The 21,419-nt window shown below is 42.2% G+C and overlaps 2 pseudogenes; both read right to left on the bottom strand.

The window, feature by feature from the left end:
* Positions 1-2,103: 2,103 nt before the first annotated feature.
* On the bottom strand, positions 2,104-2,722 carry LOC106004566 (annotated as a pseudogene).
* A 2,433-nt stretch (positions 2,723-5,155) lies between these two features.
* On the bottom strand, positions 5,156-6,094 carry LOC101679089 (annotated as a pseudogene).
* Between the last annotated feature and the right edge of the window lie 15,325 nt (positions 6,095-21,419).

Here is a 21,419-nt window from a genome sequence, read left to right as displayed (position 1 = left end):
AATGGTGGTGAGACCCATATGGGGGTGGGCTGATAAGTAATATTATTGGGACAAGACACATTAACTGTTGTCTCAAAGGTACTAGAGTCATTTTGTTTATAAGAACAGTTGAGGAATTTGCCACCATTTAACATGGACACTGCTGAGATATCAGTACATGCTCCTAGCAAGTTACAGACCTGCCATGCATCAAAGGGAGAGGAGGGAATATAAGAGAAGAGTTAGTCACTGGTAAAGGATATAGCCATGCTTTAACCACTGCTCACAGCTCTCTGGCTTGAGTCTGCCGCAGGAGGTGTAGCATCCCCAGAGTTATCATCAGCATCTTCAGCATCATGACTGGTGTTTGGAGGCAAGGCTGCACGCACCAGCCGCTCTGGGATCCAAATTGGAGCCTCCTTTTCCTGTGGAAAAACACATACAGACCCCCTACTCCATATTAACACTGGATCTGGTCCATTCCACTTTCCTGTGAGGATTTCCTTCCAAAGTACTAAAGGCTTAGGGGAAGGAGCAGCATCACTTGCATGTTTGTCTGCAGCTGATTTACCCATTTTTTCCAACGTTAAAAAATTCAAAATAAAGAGAATGGTGTTGAGCTTATCTTTAGGGGACCTGAAGGTGTCTCCTATTCCCCCTTTTTGTTTATAAAGCGCATTTTTTATTGTAAGATGTGCACGCTCCACAACACTCTGTCCTTGTGGGTTATAGGGTATTCCATGTATCAAGTGAATGTCAAGTTGTTGTAGGAAGGCTTTAAAGGGTTGTGAGGTGTAGGCTGGACCATTATCTGTCTTTAATTGGCGTGGCTTTCCCCATGCTGCAAAAGCCTGTAGGCAATGGGCGATAACATCTCCGGATTTTTCCCCCCCATATGCACTGAGGCGAAAATTATTCCAGAGCAGGTATCTATAGAGACATGAACATATCTTAACTTTCCAAATTCTGAAACATGTGTGACATCCATTTGCCATATATGATTAGGTAACAAACCCTTAGGATTAACCCCCAAGGACGATGCAGGTAGTAAGATCACGCAATTTCTGCAGGAGACTACTATGTCCCATGCCTGTGCTTTTTCATGTTAAGTTTGAGGCAAAGAGTTAAAGCATCCTGTTTCTTCAAATCCTCCCCTAAGTGGTCCCATTGAGGTATGTTTAGCAAGCCTTCATCTAAGAACCATGGAGCCGCCTTTTCCACTGTATTCAAAAAGGCCCGAGCAGTTTTTGCTTTTAGTGGAGTTCCATTGGCTTTCAGCAGGTCTTCTAAAGACCCTTCCAAGCACACTTTAGATACTTCAGAACACACAGACAACACAGACGTAGATGTTAAAGACTCACCGCTAAATTCTGGCTCTAAGGCCGCCCCGCTTCTTATTGCAGACTTGTACAAATTTCCCACCACCTTTGTCGTGGTTTTACCCCCCTTACATGCGGACTTCTCCCTTGCAAGGTTTTTTCTATTTTTACTCCCCGCTTTACCACGGAATTTCCACTTTTGAACGTGGCTAATGTCCCCGCTTACCTGTGGACCTTTACTCCCCACTTTCCTGCGGATTACCTTGCAAGATTCCTTTATTTAGTTCCCGGGTGCCAGTGCCATTTATCGCCCTTGTCCCGCAAGGATTACAAGAAGCCTGGTTCGGATGCATCTTCTCTCTCTTTATTTCCGCAAATCTACACACTTATATACGCTTACATGACCAATCAGTAAGCAGGGTACAGGAGGGAGCGAATCAGGCTGTGCACCTAAACGAACAACTTCGCTAGCAACCAATGCTGTTTACTTCCTCTTTGGGTGTTCCGCTTAGTCTCAGGAGGCAATCCTAACCTGGCAACTAGCCAGGCGCCATCTTTTAATGGCGGAGGCTGCCCTGGCCAGGGGCCTGCCTCCAACAATGGAACATTTAGATAGTTTTAAAGGAAGACACAATTCATGTTATCATGTTAACATAATTCATTATTAACACATCTATGTTATCAAGAGTGTTTAGCAAATGAGCTCAGCATTTCCTGTAGCTGTGACATGAATATAAGAAGATAATAGAAATTAGTTTAAATTTCATTTTCTTTTATTGAATCATCATGATAACATTCATTCATACTACCCAAAACTTTGATTTGTTTGTATGAAATAGTACTTCAAGGACCACATCTTGGAAGGTCTGTGTACTTTTTGGTGTAAATAAAAGTGTGTAAATAGGGTGTAAATAAAAGTGTTCAATATGAGGGCAACAGAATTATTGAGAATAGCTACTTCTTTTGTCACTAATGCCTTTTTTTTTGCAGAAGAATTGGCATATATGGAAATAGATATGGCAATCATGTGAGTCGAACAAATAGAGAAAAACATTGTTTTTCTCTGACTAGGAGATGTGATGTATATGTAAGACAAAATCACCAATGCCAAAGTAAATAGCAAAGTACCCCAACTAAGCAAAAGCCAGTTACTACAAAGAATCATGTATCTGAATGAGACAGTTGCAAAAAGGAAAGATAGTCACATGCAAAGTGTTCAATGACATTGGAAACACAGGAATCCAGCTGAGTAATCCAGTATAAGTGGTGGGAAAATGGTCAGAAACTGGCCTAGCAATGCACATAGCATAAACAAGTTACAGAGTTTCGTGTTCTTAATGGTTGTATAATGAAGGGGCTTGCAAATGGCAATAATAGTGATCAAGGGACATGGCAATTAGAATTTGAAATTCAGTTACTTTCATGGAAAAAAAGAATAGTTGGGTGACACAACTGTTATTGGAAATGATATTATCCCTGGTGATAATTACCCCCCAGAAATCGAGGAATACATGTAATTGTAAATGAAATTTCTAAGAAAGAGAAGTTCTAGCTAAGAAATACAGAGGCCTCTGTAGATGAGAGCTCACCCAAGTTAGGGTGATGATAGTCAGGTTTCCATTGACTATCATGTTTGTGATAGTGTGACTTAACATGTTTGTGATAAATAGGCAGAGTAAAATCAGAATCAGAAATCAGGATCATCAGAAAGGCTCAACAGGACAAACTCTGATCATTGTGTGGTGGTTTCCATTTTTATTTCTTTTAAAAATGAGGGAAATTGGAAGGGGAGGTGAACCATGAGAGACTATGGACTCTGAAAAACGATCTGCGGGTTTTGAAGGGGCAGGGGGTAGGAGGTTGGGGGAACCAGGTGGTGGGTATTAGAGAGGGCACTGATTACATGGAGCACTGGGTGTGGTGCAAAAACAATGAATACTATTATGCTGAAAAGAAATTAAAAAAAAAATGAGACAACACTGATGAATCTGGAGGACATTACCCTAAGTGAAACAAGTGGAAGGACCAAAAAATGCATGATTCCACTTATATGATGTGTTAAAAGCAGTCTATCTCATGGAAATGGAGTTGAATGGCGACTGTCTTAGGATGGAGCAGGGTCAGCAATGGGGAGTTGCTATTAGCTGGTATAAAGTTCAGTTCTGTAAGAAGGATAAGTTTTCAAGATGTTGAAGATGAATACTGTTGAAGAACATTGTTTGCTGTACACATTTTGCCTACAGTTAACAATACTATATTGTGCCTTTAAAAATACAAGTGGGTAAATCTCGAGTTAAGTTAAGTGTTCTCACCACTTTATAAATATAATTTGTGCTTATTCACAACCATAGCAGTTAACTAAAGAGACCAATGTTAATAATAATAACTACTATTTATTGATAGCTAATTATGCTATGTACTTGAAAGGTTCATTCTCATCCCTATGGTACATTATATATGCCAGATTTATCTGACACCTGATTTACCTCTGGGAAAATATATGTTGAGAGGTCATAGAAACCCTAACTTTGTCAACTATTTGCCTTCTTTCACATACAAAATATACTTCAGATAGAATGAAATTGAGAAACCATTCATAAGTTGTCTATTATATTTTGAATACCCTTCAATTTTCTATTACTTATTTTATTTTCTTCTCTATAATTCCTATGCTGTATTTCTCAGTTGAATATTTTACACAGAAATCATTAGGAAAGGTACAGTATGAATTAGGATTACAGTATATTTTCTATTACTAAATAGTGGTTTATATTATTTAGAATACTTTATTGTATCCATAATTTTCTTTCATTCTCTCTCTCACACACACATACAGAAACACACTTACATCTTTCCAAAATACTTTAGGCACTTAACACCTTAAGTAGAGTGAGTGGAGGAGTAAAGTGAAATTCTAACTTTATATTAAATGGAAAATTTTGCTCTGTTATGAAGATTTTATTTTATATAAAACTTAAATGATTTTGTTTTTTAGGCATCAAATGATTTAGACACATGCCCAGTTTCAACCTAGTACAAAAGTAGAAAGGAGCTATATAAATTTCAGCATCATCAGAAAGCAAAGCTTACACCATGGAATTAGAGAAATCGAACTTATTCTACATATCTAAGACAGTATTTCTTCACTATTTTCTACAGTAGGTGTATGTGTGTGTGTGTGTGTGTGTGTGTGTGTGTGTGTGTGTATCTGCATCTACTTGTATATCTACCTATATCTAGTGAGTCATAATGGATTTTGGAAATACGGAGATGTATTTAGCAGCATAGCTACAAACATATATATGTTAAATATCTATTCTTTTTTTTAACAATAGATAAATTATATGAACACACCCTATTTAGTGGGCAATGTTTCATGGTTTTTAAATGAAAGCTTTCACATTTTTCAAAAAATAATATGGTGTTTCAAGAATTTCTTTTCCTAGAGAAACTGCAAGATGGTGAAAGGATTTCTGACAAAGATCACTGAAAATCACAAAATTATATTTTCTGTATAGAGTAAGGAAAATATCACATCAATAATTACAGTGCCTCCTCCATTCTGCGTGATAATCATTTTCCTAAACAAAATGCAAAGTAAATTACATTTACAAATTAAAAGAATTAATAATCAAGACGTTGCAACTAATCAAAGTTTCAGAAGAATGGGAACCAGAAAAACTTATGAAGTTATTTCATCTGAATGGGAAATATATTAAATGTGTTTATAAACTCTTAGAAAGAAAGAATGAATAAGGATAGCAGGAAAACCACTGTGATTTAAAAGTGGCTCAAATTTTATGTTTGTATATTTTAAATTGCCCTGTAATATGTCTAATTTGTAAAACCATAACATTTCATTTGCTTGAGAAAAATACAATCTTCCTTGCTCTGTCCATGAAGGCTCGCTTGACTTGCTGGTTCCTTAGGCTGTAAATAAAGGGGTTCAGCATGGGGGCTACTGAGGTGTTTAGCACAGCAACACCCTTGCTAAGAGACTCTCTGTCTTTTGCTGAGGGTTTAATATACATAAAAATGCAGCTGCCATAGGAGATGGAGATAACAATCATGTGGGATGAACAGGTAGAAAAAGCCTTTGTCCTCTGACTAGCAGAAGGAATCCTCAAAATTGTTCTGATGATATATATGTAGGACAGAATTATTATTACCAAGGTAAACATTAAAGTAAACAGAGACCAGGAAAATCCCATTATCTCTAGGAATTTTGTGTCTGAACAAGAAAGTTACAGCAGGGGGTAAAAATCACAGGTAAAATGGTCAATAATATTAGTCGTACAGTAATTAAGGTTTAAGAGCAACATGAGTGCAGGGAATACAATTAAGAATGAAATCAGCCATGAAGAGAAGACAAGGAGTATGCAGACTCTGGGATTCATGATGGTCATGTAATGCAGAGGTTTGCAGATGGCAATGTAACGGTCATAGGACATGGCAGCCAGGAGGTAAAATTCAGTGACTCCCAAAAGAATGAAAAAAAAGAATTGAGCAATGCAATCATTAAAGGAAATGGTTTTATCTCCCGTAATCAGAGTACTTAGGAACTTGGGTATGCTAACAGTGGTGAACGAAACCTCTAATAAGGAGAAATTTCTGAGGAAGAAATACATGGGAGTCTGGAGGTGGGAATCCAGCAGGGTTAGGGTGATAATGGTCAGGTTCCCAGTGATGCTGAGCATGTAGGTGATGAACAGAAAGACGAAGATCACTCCCTGAAGCTGCGGGTCATCTGACAATCCCAGGAGGATGAACTCTGTTAGTTCTGTGTGGTTTCTCATTCTCCAGTTGCTTATTTGTTGTTCTCCTGCCAGACTTCTAGGAGAAAACACAAGGAAGAAACTCAAAGAGAGGATTAGCAGAGGTCCAAGTTTGGAGACAGAATTTGGCAAAAAACCTACATGCTTTCATCTACAGGGGAAATTTTATGAATCTTTGACTGATTCTTCCCAAACCACAAACATCTGTGCTAAAAACCTCATGTGAACTTCCCCACTATGCTGTGCATGTCTGAAAGTTAGGAAAAGTCTGACCTTCAAAGACTTTGCAACACAGTCCAGTGCCTGGAAGTCACAGGGGGCTTAAAATAAACATTTGTCTACTTAATTCACTCATTCATTCTGAGTTTGTTCTTGCAGCACAAACACCCATCAGGTGAAGTTCTCTATTTTGTGCCCAATTCCTGGCTTCATATTACATAGGTTGTGTCTTTGTTTTATAAGATGTTTTCCCTTTCTTTTATAAGAAAGGACATGTAGAAGAAGACCCATTTTTTTGACATATAATTTAAAAAAAATTAAAAATGTCATTAAACATTATTTCAAAGTAGGTTTCATTAAATTTCTTTAGAAATTAAATTCTTTTAATTAACTTTACACTGCTCAGTAACAATACTCTTCCTTCATCAGGGTTTGCTTTTCCTATGAAGCACTAGTTTCTCATAACACCTGGGAGCCACAATATGCATTCTCATCAAATAGGCAATATTTGGTTTCATTTGAATTGAATTTCAATTCAATCCCCAAATTGAAATTTTTGCACTAAATTTACTGGCTTTGGAGATACAGTTTTAAAAAGGCATATTATTACTCTTCCATAGGTAATAATGTGTCAATACACTGCATTTTTAACCTTATTTCAAGGTGTTTTTTTTGTGTGTGTGTGTGTATTCTTTATTTTCTTAACTTCCCTACCAATTTTAACACTTTCTGAAAAAGAATAAATTGACTGAATTACACATTTTGGCTACTGATGAAACATTTGAGGGAATGTATGAAGAGCTGTTAAAGAAGGTATTAATATATATAGAAACGTTTATGTGAGCATTATTGAAAAGGAGTACTTAAAGGCCAGTTTTCTAGGATCAGTGAATATAGGCTTAAAACAATTCTACCAAGAGATGATCCAATATCACAGACCTGGGGGAAACGTACTATATTATTGTGTAAAAATATTAATGAAAATCAATGGACTATATTCATTTACCAACATCACTTAATGTTTACCAACATTGCCAACATGGATGTTTTCATTCATTCATTCAGCAGGCTTTGTGGAGAAAAAAACCTCAATATTTAACAAGGTGCATATAATTCCTCAAGCCTGAAGCCATCCCAAGGATGTACTCATGCAGAGTATGAAGGATATCTCTGAGAATTTAGCTCATCTTTTTATTTCTGAACACAGATCCATATTTCCCCTGGAAGAACATGGGTTAGATTCAACTTAAATTATTTTCCACCCATTTGGTTAAAATCAAGAACACTTTTGGCATACTCTTGGAGCTATTCAAAATGAAAGTTAGCAATAATACTTCATATTTGTTAAATAAGATGGCCACAAAGTACCTTCAAGTTTCATTCTGAAAATATCACTGTTCCATTCTCTATTTAGTCATCAATAATCAAATAAAAAAGGAAAAATATATAAACTCATAACAAGATCATGGTAGAAAAATCCTATTAATTTCTTACTTGGGGCACTCTAAGGTAAATTGCTATTACAGAAAATTTATGGGCTCTGCAGTTAGAGAAACATGGGCTAAAAATTCAAATGGGCTGTTTAATGGATTTGTGACTTTAGATGGTACTTAATTTCCCTAAACATCTGTTTTCTCAGTTTACCATGGATGTGAAATATCAAGGGCATTTTGGGAATTAATTGAAATAATATAAATGAAAATGCTGTATAAACCATGTGGCACTAAATATGCTTTAAGAAGAGCTGGTTTATTTATCTTCTTTTAGTTGGAATTGTTTTCCAACTTTGGACAGAATATTCATAGTAACTGTGATTGTACAGAGGCATTATATATTCAAATGAAATATTAAGGACTTTTATATTCTATCTCACTAAATTTCATGACACCCTGATAGAACTTTATCTTTGTTCCCAAACAAAGTACTAGGGTACTGTGGTTTTGTATCTTAGATATATTTGTGCAGCTAACAAGTGTTCAATATATCAGAGACTAACTAAAATTAAAGTCTGTTCTCTTAAAGAAAGTACTACATAACCTCCATTCAATTAGAAACACAGCCACAGAGATGATAATTTCTTCCTTTTATTTGAGACTGAATAAATTATATAATAAAGCAAAATGTACTAACATCCCTTTACATTGTTAAAAATAAATCCAGTTGAAAAATGAAATTCCAATATATCCTATTTAAACTGACTTAAAGTTGAGCTGAGAAGTAATGAAGAAATGACACAGTTTGGGAGACTCCATTGCCTTCTTTATGTCTGACTTACCTCTGATTTTCATACAGGCTCACTAACATGCAGAATGGCCAGAACATAAAAAATACTAGCAGTTGGCATTGTTGCAATTCAGGGAAACCAACATTCCTGAACAAATTTCCTCTTAGTGTACCTCTCTGCTTTCTATTGTTAATGTTTTTGTCCTAAGTTTCCTATTATTTCTTGAGTATAGAGAGTGAGAGAGGAGAAATGTATGAAAGAGAAAAAAAATCAGAAAGTATTTTAAAACTGTCTGATGTGGTTTCTACACAGATCTTATGTAGCACGACTTACGTAATGTTTTATCTGTTCTCACTGTGGGTGGCTCACAGGGAATAATTCAATGAATCAAAATTGCCAGAACAAGAGTTCACACAAAACACTAAGGAATATAAAACATAATACACATTAGAATTGAGATTTGACAAAGAAGCTTGGGGGACAGTGTGCAATGAGACAGAAAAAATAACAATGAACAAACAACCATTCTAAATATGATCTGTTTCTCTTGAGAAACAAACATACTGACAGAAATTATTTTTTTCAGACAGAGATTACCAAAAAAGTTATCTCAATTCATACTTCAGAGCTCTACCAAAAGTGCCTTTACACCATGACATTTTTAAAAATTGGTAATCTACCACATTGTACCAAGTCTTTCATTGCCTCTATTAACTTGATTTTTTAAATATTTTATTTATTTGTCAGACAGAGATCATAAGTAGGCAGAGAGGCAGGCAGAGAGAGAGAGAGGGAGAGAGAGAGAGGGAGGAGGAAGCAGGCTCCCTGCCGAACAGAGAGCCCGATGCGGAGCTTGATCTCAGGACCCTTGAATCATGACCTGAGCCAAAGGCAGAGGCTTAACCCACTGAGCCACCCAGACACCCCATCTCTATTAACTTTAATCTGCCTTCCAAGAAGAATTTTTGCTACTCTAATACTGCTAGTGCTTTATAATTTTTTCCTTCTCACTCTGGTGTTCACCAGCAATGTCAGTTGAGGAGGTTCTTGGTTTTTTTTTTTTAATTTTTTTAATTTTTTATAAACATGTATTTTTATCCCCAGGGGTACAGGTCTGTGAATCACCAGGTTTACACACTTCACAGCACTCACCAAAGCACATACCCTCCCCAATGTCCATAATCCCACCCCCTTCTCCCAAACCCCCTGCCCCCCAGCAACCCTCAGTTTGTTTTGTGAGATTAAGAGTCACTTATAGTTTGTCTCCCTCCCAATCCCATCTTGTTTCATTGACTCTTCTCCTACCCACTTAAGCCCCCATGTTGCATCACCACTTCCTCATATCAGGGAGATCATATGATAGTTGTCTTTCTCTGCTTGACTTATTTCGCTAAGCATGATATGCTCTAGTTCCATCCATGTTGTCACAAATGGCAAGATTTCATTTCTTTTGATGGCTGCATAGTATTCCATTGTGTATATATACCACATCTTCTTGATCCATTCATCTGTTGATGGACATCTAGGTTCTTTCCATAGTTTGGCTATTGTGGACATTGCTGCTATAAACATTCAGGTGCACGTGCATCTTTGGATCACTACGCTTGTATCTTTAGGGTAGATACCCAATAGAGCAATTGCTGGGTCATAGGGCAGTTCTATTTTCAACATTTTGAGGAACCTCCATGCTGTTTTCCAGAGTGGCTGCACCAGCTTGCATTCCAACCAACAGAGTAGGAGGGTTCCCCTTTCTCCGCATCCTCTGTCATTTACTGACTTGTTGATTTTAGCCATTCTGACTGGTGTGAGGTGATATCTCATTGTGGTTTTGATTTGTATTTCCCTGATGCCGAGTGATATGGAGCACTTTTTCATGTGTCTGTTGACCATCTAGATGTCTTCTTTGCAGAAATGTCTGTTCATGTCCTCTGCCCATTTCTTGATTGGATTATTTGTTCTTTGGGTGTTGAGTTTGCTAAGTTCTTTATAGATTCTGGACACTAGTCCTTTATCTGATATGTCGTTTGCAAATATCTTCTCCCATTCTGTCAGTTGTCTTTTGATTTTGTTAACTGTTTCCTTTGCTGTGCAGAGGCTTTTGATCTTGATGAAATCCCAATAGTTCATTTTTTCCCTTGCTTCCCTTGCCTTTGGCGTTGTTCCTCGGAAGATGTTGTTGCGGCTGAGGTCGAAGAGGTTGCTGCCTGTGTTCTCCTCAAGGATTTTGATGGATTCCTTTTGCACATTGAGGTCCTTCATCCATTTTGAGTCTATTTTTGTGTGTGGTGTAAGGAAATGGTCCAATTTCATTTTTCTGCATGTGGCTGTCCAATATTCCCAGCACCATTTATTGAAGAGGCTGTCTTTTTTCCATTGGACAGTATTTGCTGCTTTGTTGAAGATTAGTTGACTGTAGAGTTGAGGGTCTATTTCTGGGCTCTCTATTCTGTTCCATTGATCTATGTGTCTGTTTTTGTGCCAGTACCATGCTGTCTTGATGATGACAGCTTTGTAATAGTGCTTGAAGTATGGAATTGTGATGCCACCAACGTTGGCTTTCTTTTTCAATATCCCTTTGGCTATTCGAGGTCTTTTCTGCTTCCATATAAATTTTAGAATTATTTGTTCCATTTCTTTGAAAAAGATGGATGGTACTTTGATAGGAATTGCATTAAATGTGTAGATTGCTTTAGGTAGCATAGACATTTTCACAATATTTATTCTTCCAATCCAGGAGCATGGAACATTTTTCCATTTCTTTGTGTCTTCCTCAATTTCTTTCATGAGTACTTTATAGTTTTCTAAGTATAGATTCTGTGCCTCTTTGGTTAGGTTTATTCCTAGGTATCTTATGGTTTTGGGTGCAATTGTAAATGGGATTGACTCCTTAATTTCTTTCTCCTGTCTTGCTGTTGGTGTAGAGAAATGCAACTGAATTCTGTGCATTGATTTTATATCCTGACACTTTACTGAATTCCTGTATAAGTTCTAGCTGTTTTGGAGTGGAGTCTTTTGGGTTTCCCACATATAGTATCATATCATCTGCGAAGAGTGATAATTTGACTTCTTCTTTGCTGATTTGGATGCCTTTAATTTCCTTTTGTTGTCTGATTGCTGAGGCTAGGACCTCTAGTACGATGTTGAATAGCAGTGGTGATAATGGACATCCCTGCCGTGTTCCTGACCTTAGCGGAAAAGCTTTCAGTTTTTCTCCATTGAGAATGATATTTGCAGTGGGTTTTTCATAGATGGCTTTGATGATATTGAGGTATGTGCCCTCTATCCCTACACTTTGAAGAGTTTTGATCAGAAAGGGATGCTGTACTTTGTCAAATGCTTTTTCAGCATCTATGGAGAGTATCATATGGTTCTTGTTCTTTCTTTTATTGATGTGTTGTATCACATTGACTGATTTGCGGATGCTGAACCAACCTTGCAGCCCTGGAATAAATCCCACTTGGTCGTGGTGAAAATCCTTTTAATGTACTGTTGAATCCTATTGGCTAGTATTTTGGTGAGAATTTTCGCATCTGTGTTCATCAAGGATATTGTGTTCTGAATATATCTGTGATGTCCCTCTGGTCAAGTGTGTCATTTAAGGCCTTTATTTCCTTGCTGATCTTTTGCTTGGATGATCTGTCCATTTCAGTGAGGGGAGTGTTAAAGTCCCCTACTATTACTGTATTATTGTTGATGTGTTTCTTTGATTTTGTTATTAATTGGTTTATATATTTGGCTGCTCCCACGTTGGGGACATAGATATTTAAAATTGTTAAATCTTCTTGTTGGACAGACCCTTTGAGTATGATATAGTGTCCTTCCTCATCTCTTATTATAGTCTTTGGCTTAAAATCTAATTGATCTTATATAAGAATTGCCGCTCCTGCTTTCTTCTGATGTCCATTAGCATGGTACATTCTTTTCCACCCCCTCACTTTAAATCTGGAGGTGTCTTCGAGCTTAAAATGAGTTTCTTGGAGGCAACATATAGATGGGTTTTGTTTTTTTATCCATTCTGATACCCTGTGTCTTTTGACAGGGGCATTTATCCCATTAACATTCAGGGTAACAATTGAGAGATATGAATTTAGTGCCATTGTATTGCCTGTAAGGTGACTGTTACTGTATATGGTCTCTGCTCCTTTCTGATCTACCACTTGTAGGCTCTCTCTTTGCTTAGAGGACCCCTTTCAATATTTCCTGTTGATCTGGTTTGGTATTTGCAAATTCTTTCAGTTTTTCTTTGTCCTGGAAGCTTTTAATCTCTCCTTCTATTTTCAATGATAGCCTAGCTGGATATAGTATTCTTGGCTGCATGTTTTTCTCTTTTTGTGCTCTGAAAATATCATGTCAGCTCTTTCTGGCCTGCCAGGTCTCTGTGGATAAGTCAGCTGCCAATCTAATATTTTTACCATTGTATGTTACAGACTTCTTTTCCCGGGCTGCTTTCAGGATTTTCTCTTTGTCACTGAGACTTGTAAATTTTACTATTAGGTGACGGGGTGTGGATCTATTCTTGTTGATTTTGAGGGGCGTTCTCTGAACCTCCTGAATTTTGATGCTCGTTCCCTTTGCCATATTGGGGAAATTCTCCCCAATAATTCTCTCCAGTATACCTTCTGCTCCCCTCTCTCTTTCTTCTTCTTCTGGAATCCCAATTATTCTAATGTTGTTTCGTCTTATGGTGTCACTTATCTCTCGATTTCTCCCCTCATGGTCCAGTAGCTCTTTGTCCCTCTTTTGCTCAGCTTCTTTATTCTCTGTCATTTGATCTTCTATATCACTAATTCTTTCTTCTGCCCCATTTATCCTAGCAGTGAGAGCCTCCATTTTTGATTGCACCTCATTAATAGCTTTTTTTATTTCAACTTGGTTAGATTTTAGTTCTTTTATTTCTCCAGAAAGGGCTTTTATATCTCCCGAGAGGGTTTCTCTAATATCTTCCATGCCTTTTTCGAGCCCGGCTAGAACCTTGAGAATTGTCATTCTGAACTCTAGATCTGACATATTACTAATGTCTGCATTGATTAGGTCCCTAGCCTTCGGTACTGCCCCTTGTTCTTTTTTTTGTGTTGAATTTTTCCGTCTTGCCATTTTGTCCAGATAAGAGTATATGACAAGTAAAGAGTATATTCTAACTGGTATAACATCTCAGTGTGTTGGGCCCCAAGAGGCTAAGATGGCGCCGGGTGGCCTTCTCTTCCGGATCGGGAACCCACATGGCCCACCACAAAGGCGCCAAAGTGGCGGTTTCGGTTTCCCATCAGTTCTGTTTCCCGCGAGCCTCCGCCCCCTGCAGGGCATGTCTCTCCCAACTCCCGCTGACACAGCACATCCCCATTGGCCCCCACTTTGCTGACCTCACTTCCCTTCCCTCACCCCATATAATTCGCTGCCCTGCTCAATAAAGCGAGATCCTGCTTCGACAGACCTCCCGAGCCCGGTGTCTTCTGTGGGAGTGTTCTGGGTTCGCGACACTCGCCATCCCGCTCAGCCCCAAGGAGAGGCCTCCGGCTGGCCCAGGTGCCTCCTCCCCTCGGTGGGGAGCCCAACAACTGGTGCCCCGTGTGAGGAGTCTCTTCCGCTGACGGGCCAATCGGTCTTCGGGTGAGTGTACCCCCATAAGTTATGGGGCAGTCCTCTTCTAAAAACGACCCCCCTGTTGAACCAAAGAGGTTCTACCCCTCGCTAGACCCCTTTGACGCGGCTCCTTGGCCCCCGGACCTCCAACCCGGATCTCTGGCTGAGGGGCCCCCTGCACGCCCCCCTTCTACTAACCCCTTTATCCAACAGTCAGCACCTACCCCTCCGCCTCCATACTGCCCTCCTCCTTCGGAACACCACACCCCCGACCCCCCCGGGTTGCTCTCTTTACCCTGTTAATGTGAACCCCGGGGACAATCGACCTGCCCCCTGGTACCCATGGGAACCCGGGGACCTCAAGGAACTTAAGAAGGCAGTTCTGGAGGATGGGCCTAATGCCCCCTGGACGGAAACCATCCTCCGCGGACTTGCATATTCTTCCTGTACGGTGGCAGACTGGCGCTCGCTGGCCAGGGCCGTACTTTTGGGCGCCCTGTATATAAAGTGGACTGCCCTATACAAGGAGGAATGTCAACAAATTGCAGAAAGGAATGCCCGTGCCAATCCTGCCATCCCGATCACCATGGGAATGCTTACTGGAAGGATGGCCAATATGCCTCCGGTATTCAGCAGGCTGCCATTCCTCCCCCTTACCAAGATCAGGTGCCAGCCGCGGGGCTCACTGCCTGGAATAAACTCGAAGAAGGGCCTTCTGAGTCGCCCATCGCTGGGCTACATCAAAAGGCTAATGAGGACCTTCCCTCATTTATCGACCAGGTGGAAAAATCCATCAAAAAGAAACTCCCCCTGGGGGACCTGAGGGACCATTTTCTAAAAATGGCAGTGTGGGAAGGTATGACCCCTGACCATAGAATGGCCTGTGCAGGCTTAAAAGAAAGGTCCATGGACCGCTGGGTTATTGCAACCAAAGACATTGGCTCTACATCGCATCAAGCGAGAGTTATGGCTGCTGCCCTCAAGGAGCACCAGCAGGAGAGCCTTGAGACCCTCGTTTGCACCATTCAGCAAACATCCCTGCAGTCCCGCCCCACGGACTCACCTCGTTTATGCTTTGGTTGTGGACAAGAGGGGCATTTCAAGAGAAACTGCCCACAGGGCCATAAGCCCATCCAGCCTCAATCTTCTGTCCTGCCACAGACCCCATGCCCTAAATGTAAAAAAGGGTTCCACTGGGAAAAGGACTGCAAGTCCAGATTCGATATCCAGGGCAAGCCTTTAAACTCCAGTCGGGGCAATCCCCAGGCCCGTTAAATAAGGGGAAGGCACCTGTTCGAGCGCATTGGACCGTCCCGCTGGTCCCGGGCCTCCGCCCCAAGATGCGCCTCACAATCGGAGACAAATCTTTTAAGTGCCTCATTGACACCGGAGCTGAACGTACCGTCCTCTGACAGGAGGAGGTCCCCCCTTCATGGAAACTTGTTCCTGGCCCCCCCTTAGTGGGGGTTGGAGGCCAAGCTGGCTCCCATGAGACTGCCAACTTAATGTGCTGGGTCGATCCAGACGGCAACAGAGGACAAATTCGTCCCTTGGTAGCCTCTGGGCTCACCGCCAACCTCCTTGGTCAAGACATTCTAGGAGCCACAGAGGCCTTCATTACTACTGATCATAAGGCCTTTTTTGATGATATACTGGATGAGGAGGAATACCAGCAACAATTCCGGGAGGGAAGGAGTGCCCACTCCAACTACCGAGATGACCCCTACCTGGAGAGTATAAGGCAAAGACACCAGTCCCCCCAATCCTAAAGGCCACTGCCCTGCCTCAGGTCCCCAAAATTAATTGGAAAGAGGGTCCTCCCATTTGGGTAGAGCAGTGGCCTCTCCCTTCTCACAAATTGCAGCAACTCCACCTTCTGGTACAACAACAGCTTGACCTTGGGCATATCCGCCCATCTCTTAGCCCCTGGAATTCCCCCATTTTTGTCATCAAAAAGTCTAACAACTCATGGAGGTTGTTACAGGACTTACGACTAGTGAACAACAGGATGATCCCCTTCGGGACCCCTCAAAGGGGGCTCCCATGGATCCCTGCTATTCCATCTAACCATTTAATTACCACCGTTGATATTAAGGATTGTTTCTTCTCCATTCCCCTTCATCCCGATGACACAGAAAAATTCGCCTTTTCCCTGCCCGCTCCTAACTTCTCCGGGCCCGACCAGAGATTTGAATGGACCGTTCTCCCCCAAGGAATGGCTAATAGCCCCTCAATCTGCCAAAATATATTGGCTCGAGTCTTTGCATCATTTCTTAGGGACCCAGACATCCTTTTCTATATCTACATGGATGATATTATCCTGGGGGCCCCTGACCCATCTCAACTTGATCTCCTCACTTCTAAATGTCTCTCCATCTTGGCCCGCCATGGTTTTAAGGTTGCTCCTGAAAAGATTCAAAGAGTCCCCCCTTTTAAAATCCTTGGGTCCCTGCTCTCCCTGGACACAGTATCCCCCATTAGACCTCAATTACAGATCCAGTCCTCATATACCCTGCCTCAATTACAAAAACTCCTGGGCGAAATAAACTGGATGAGGCCATGGATCTCAATCTCTACCGAGAGACTCACCCCCCTATTTGACCTGCTCAAAGGCTCCTCCCTCTCGTCCGCCATCATTCTGAACGCTGATCACCTCCAAGCGCTTACTGAGGTTCAACAGGCCATTGACAAGTCCACCTTAAAGCGGTTCACCCCCTCTGTGCCTCTGGTTTTGTACATCTTCCCGGGGGAATCCCTGATGACTGCGTTGCTTGCCCAACAGGGGGAACCCATCCAATGGATCCACCTCTCGGTGGGGGGGCACCCCACGGGTATATGCAACAACGGACCAACTCGCTGACTGCATCACAAAGGGGAGGACCAACTCACTTCGTCTTTTTGGACAGGACCCAAGTGCTATTATTACTCCCTATAGAATTCAGGACTTTGCCTGGCTCCAGCGCAATAATGCAAGGGTAGTCATAGCTTTAGAAGGGTTCACTGGCGACATAGACTGTCATTATGGGCCCTATAAATGGATGAACTCCTTCGGTAAATTACCATGGAAGTTCCCCACATTGTTTGTCCCCCGGGCAGACCCTTCCTATCACACGGCCTTCACAGATGGAGGCAAGATAGGAGCCTCAGCAGTAATTTTCCCGCTTCATCCTAGAGACAAGGGAAGCCTTACACCTCAAGAATCCCTCACCCATGAGGTACAGGGGTCAGTACAATTCAAAGAGCTATATGCCGTGATCCTAGCTCTCTCCAGAGTTGAAGGTCCCCTCAACCTGTTTTCAGACAGCCTTTATGTGGTCAATCTCCTGCCCAATCTGATTGATGCCCACATTAGACTTGATTCTAACCCCATTACCCCACTCATGATCCAGACCCGTACCCTTCTAAAACAGAGAACCAACCCAATATACGTCCAACACCTTAGAGGACACCAGGGACTTCCAGGATTCCTTTCACAGGGAAACTCCCTGGCCGACCGACTTGCGTCTACCCCCCAATGTTACTCCGTTGAGGAGGCCACTCATTTTCATAGACTCACCCACGCCAATTGGAGGGGACTCCACCACCGTTTCCCCCTGGTCCCCGTCAAAGATCTTAAAAAGATCATTCGAACCTGCAAATCCTGCCAGCCTTTTTTGCAGGTCCCCCCACTCCAGGGACCCGGGTGCAACCCCAGAGGGCTACGCCCTAATCACCTCTGGCAAACAGACGTAACTCATTACCCCTCCTTTGGTAAACTTAAGTATGTTTTCATGTCTGCTGACACCCACTCACATGTGTGTTGGGCAACGGCCCACGCCAGTGAAAAGACTAAACATGCCATTAGCCACTTCCTACAATGTTTTGCCACACTAGGACTCCCAGAACAGATCAAGACTGATAATGGCCCCTGCTTCACTAGTCAGGCCCTCAAGGATTTCCTTACTACCTGGAATATCTCCCACTCCAGGGGAATCCCCTATAATCCCAGGGGCCAAGCAATCATAGAAAGACAAAACCGCACCCTTAAGGACCATTTACAAAAACAAAAGGGGGAATCACTCCCCCCACACGACCAGCTTATCTGCATTCCAGAGACACTGGGCCACTGCAGCCCCACATCCCGCTGTCCTGGTTAGATGGAAAGACCCCCTGACGGGCCAAGGGAGAGGGTCCAACCCCCTCCTCACAGCAGGCAGAGGATTTGGATGTGTGTTCCCACCCTCTGAAAAGAAGCCCATATGGGTGCCTGCCAGGGACCTTAAGTATCTCCCAGAGGCGAAGGAGATTGCTAACTCTGACCCAGAGGGCCTACCGCCCTCTGAGGAGCCTCCCCTTATTGATTCATAGGCCCACCAATCAGGATGTCTTGGGTGGCACCGCTTCTTCTTCTGCTGGCTCATGGACAAGTCACTCACGCTGGCCTATGCTTAAAGAATGGGCCCCTACTGGCCCAGGCTTTCCTCGCCAATGTCTCCCTGCTCCTTCCCACCACAAACTGCCCTCTTTGGCCTCCCAGAGACTATGTGTACATATCCCCCCTCTCTTCTAATGTCACCTGTCTTTGGGCGCCCCCGTTGGCGGACAATGGCTCTAATATTGACCTCAGGGCTATTGACCCCAGCTACTGTGACCAAAACACCACAGTAAACAATACTCAACTCTGCCCCCCCAATGCCACTGTATTCGTCTGTGGGGACCAGGCATTCAGCTTCCTCCCCACTAATTGGACTGGCCTTTGTGCCTTAGCTTGGCTTCTGCCAGATCTCAACATTATTCCCAACAATCAGAGCCTTCCGATTCCTGCCTTCGATCGTCTCGGAGAGCGATCCAAAAGATCCATCCAGGCCATCCCCATCATGCTGGGATTAGGGATCACTGCGGGAGTTGCAACCGGCTCTGCCGGGATAGGTACCTCTCTCTACTACTATAACACATTATCCCGACAGATGATTAATGACTTGGGTGCAGTCTTGGAGACCATCCTTGACCTCCAAACATAGATGGACTCGCTGGCTGCGGTAGTCCTCCAAAACTGGCGAGGCTCAGATCTATTAACAGCCGAAAAGGGAGGCATATGTTTGTTTTTACAGGAGGAATGTTGTTTCTTTGCCAACCGGTCGGGTATTGTACGAGACAAAATCAAGAAGCTACAGGAGGACCTAGAGAAGCGCCGACAGGGCCTGATGACCTCCCCCTTCTGGACAAGCTTTAATGGCTTACTTCCCTTTCTCCTCCCCCTCCTGGGGCCCATCCTAACCCTACTTCTCCTGCTGACCTTTGGCTCCTGTATTATCAATAAGATTGCCCAATTCGTCCAAAAAAGAATGGAGGCCATTCAACTCATGAACGTCCATGTTCAATACCAGAGACTGGCCACCCGTGACGACGAGTCCTACGAGGGGCCCCATCAATAGTTTCACGACCTATGGCGGATGGGATTCCTTGCAGGAACAACCCACGCCAGGTCAGGGACCAAACCCCCATACAGGCATGATATTCAATGACGGGTAAGACCGGCGGGGGACGCAGAGCAACCTAAGACAGGGGGTACACCAAAGCAGTGTGATTCCCCAATGACGGGTAAGCCTGAAGGACCGCCGCCGGTGACCTAAGACAGAAGTCATGCATACAAAAACAAAAGGGGGAGATGTTGGGCCCCAAGAGGCTAAGATGGCGCCGGGTGGCCTTCTCTTCCGGATCGGGAACCCACATGGCCGACCACAAAGGCGCCAAAGTGGCGGTTTCGGTTTCCCATCAGTTCTGTTTCCCGCGAGCCTCCACCCCCTGCAGGGCATGTCTCTCCCAACTCCTGCTGACACAGCACATCCCCATTGGCCCCCACTTTGCTGACCTCACTTCCCTTCCCTCACCCCATATAATTCGCTGCCCTGCTCAATAAAGCGAGATCCTGCTTCCACCGACCTCCCGAGCCCGGTGTCTTCTGTGGGTGTGTTCTGGGTTCGCGACACTCGCCATCCCGCTCAGCCCCAAGGAGAGGCCTCCGGCTGGCCCGGGCGCCTCCTCCCCTCGGCGGGGAGCCCAACATCAGTGTGGTTTTGATTTGTATTTCTCTGTTGATTCATGATGTTGAGCACCTTTTCATGTGTCTGTTGGCTACCTATATGTCTTTGGGAAATGTCTGTTCAGGTCTTCTGCCCATTTTTTAAACAGATTGTTTGCTTTTTTAGTGTAGAGTTCATAAGTTCTTTATGTATTTTGGAATTAAACCCTTATCAGATATATTGTTTGCGAACATTTTCTGTCTTTCAGTAGGTAAAGTTATTGTTTTGTTGATGGTTTCATTTTTTGTGTAAGAACTTTTTATTTTTCTGCAGTCCCAATAGTTTTTGTTTCCCTTATCTTAGGGGATATATCTAGAAAATTGTTGTTACAGTTGAATTACTGCCTGTGATTTCTTCTAAGATTACTTATGGTTCCAGGTCTCACATTTAGGTTTTTAATCCATTTTGAGGTTTTTTTTTTTTAGAATTCTTTTTTTTAATTTGAGTACATGGTATTGGAAAGTGGCCAATTTCATTCATTTACGTGTAACTATCCAGCACTGTTTATTGAAAATACTGATCTTTCTCCACAGTATTTTCCTATCTCCTTTCCATAGATTAATTGACCCTATGATCAGAGGTTTATTTCTTGGATCTGTAATCTGTTGTATTATCTTTATGTCTACTTTTGTACCATACTGTTTTGAGTGCTATACCTTTGTAATATATCTTGAAATCTGGAATTGGGATACCTCCTGCTTTGTTCTTTCTCAGGATTGCTTTGGCTATTGGGGTCTTCTGTGGTTCCATACACATTTTATGATGATCTGTTCTTCTGAAAAATGCTATTGGTATTTTGATAGGGATTGCTCACTAAGGTCTCAGGCCACTGGATGCCAAGTCTAGCCCATCTGGGCTCTTAAGGTAGATGGAAGACAGCAACACTGTAGCTCTTTTGTGTTTTTATTACATCTTTGTTGTTGTTGTTGTTGTTGTTGTTGTTGCCCAAGGGCAGAGAAGTCTATTCCCAGTCCCTCAGTACTATCCCTCCCACTTATGTTCCCAGTAAGGGGTTGGGGGCTCCCTTTGTTACTGTGTCTCCCTATTTATTCTGTGCTCTTGCCTTTGTCTTTGTCGTTGGTTGCTCAGAAACTGTTCAGTCAGCCCTAGTTCTTTGGGAGGAATCATACTACTAATAGGCATAATTTGGTGTGGTCTGTGGAGGAGGTGTGTTCAAGGTCTTCCCACCACAACATCTTCTCCTATCAAAGAAGCATTTTAAAATCTTGAAAACTCAGAAGAGTATTTGTAACTTTATCTT

The sequence above is a fragment of the Mustela putorius genome, unplaced genomic scaffold, assembly GCF_011764305.1.
Source record: "Mustela putorius furo isolate JIRA1106 unplaced genomic scaffold, ASM1176430v1.1 tig00003988_pilon_pilon_pilon, whole genome shotgun sequence".
Lineage (NCBI taxonomy): Eukaryota > Metazoa > Chordata > Mammalia > Carnivora > Mustelidae > Mustela > Mustela putorius.
This window is presented reverse-complemented; position numbering and strand designations above follow the sequence as displayed.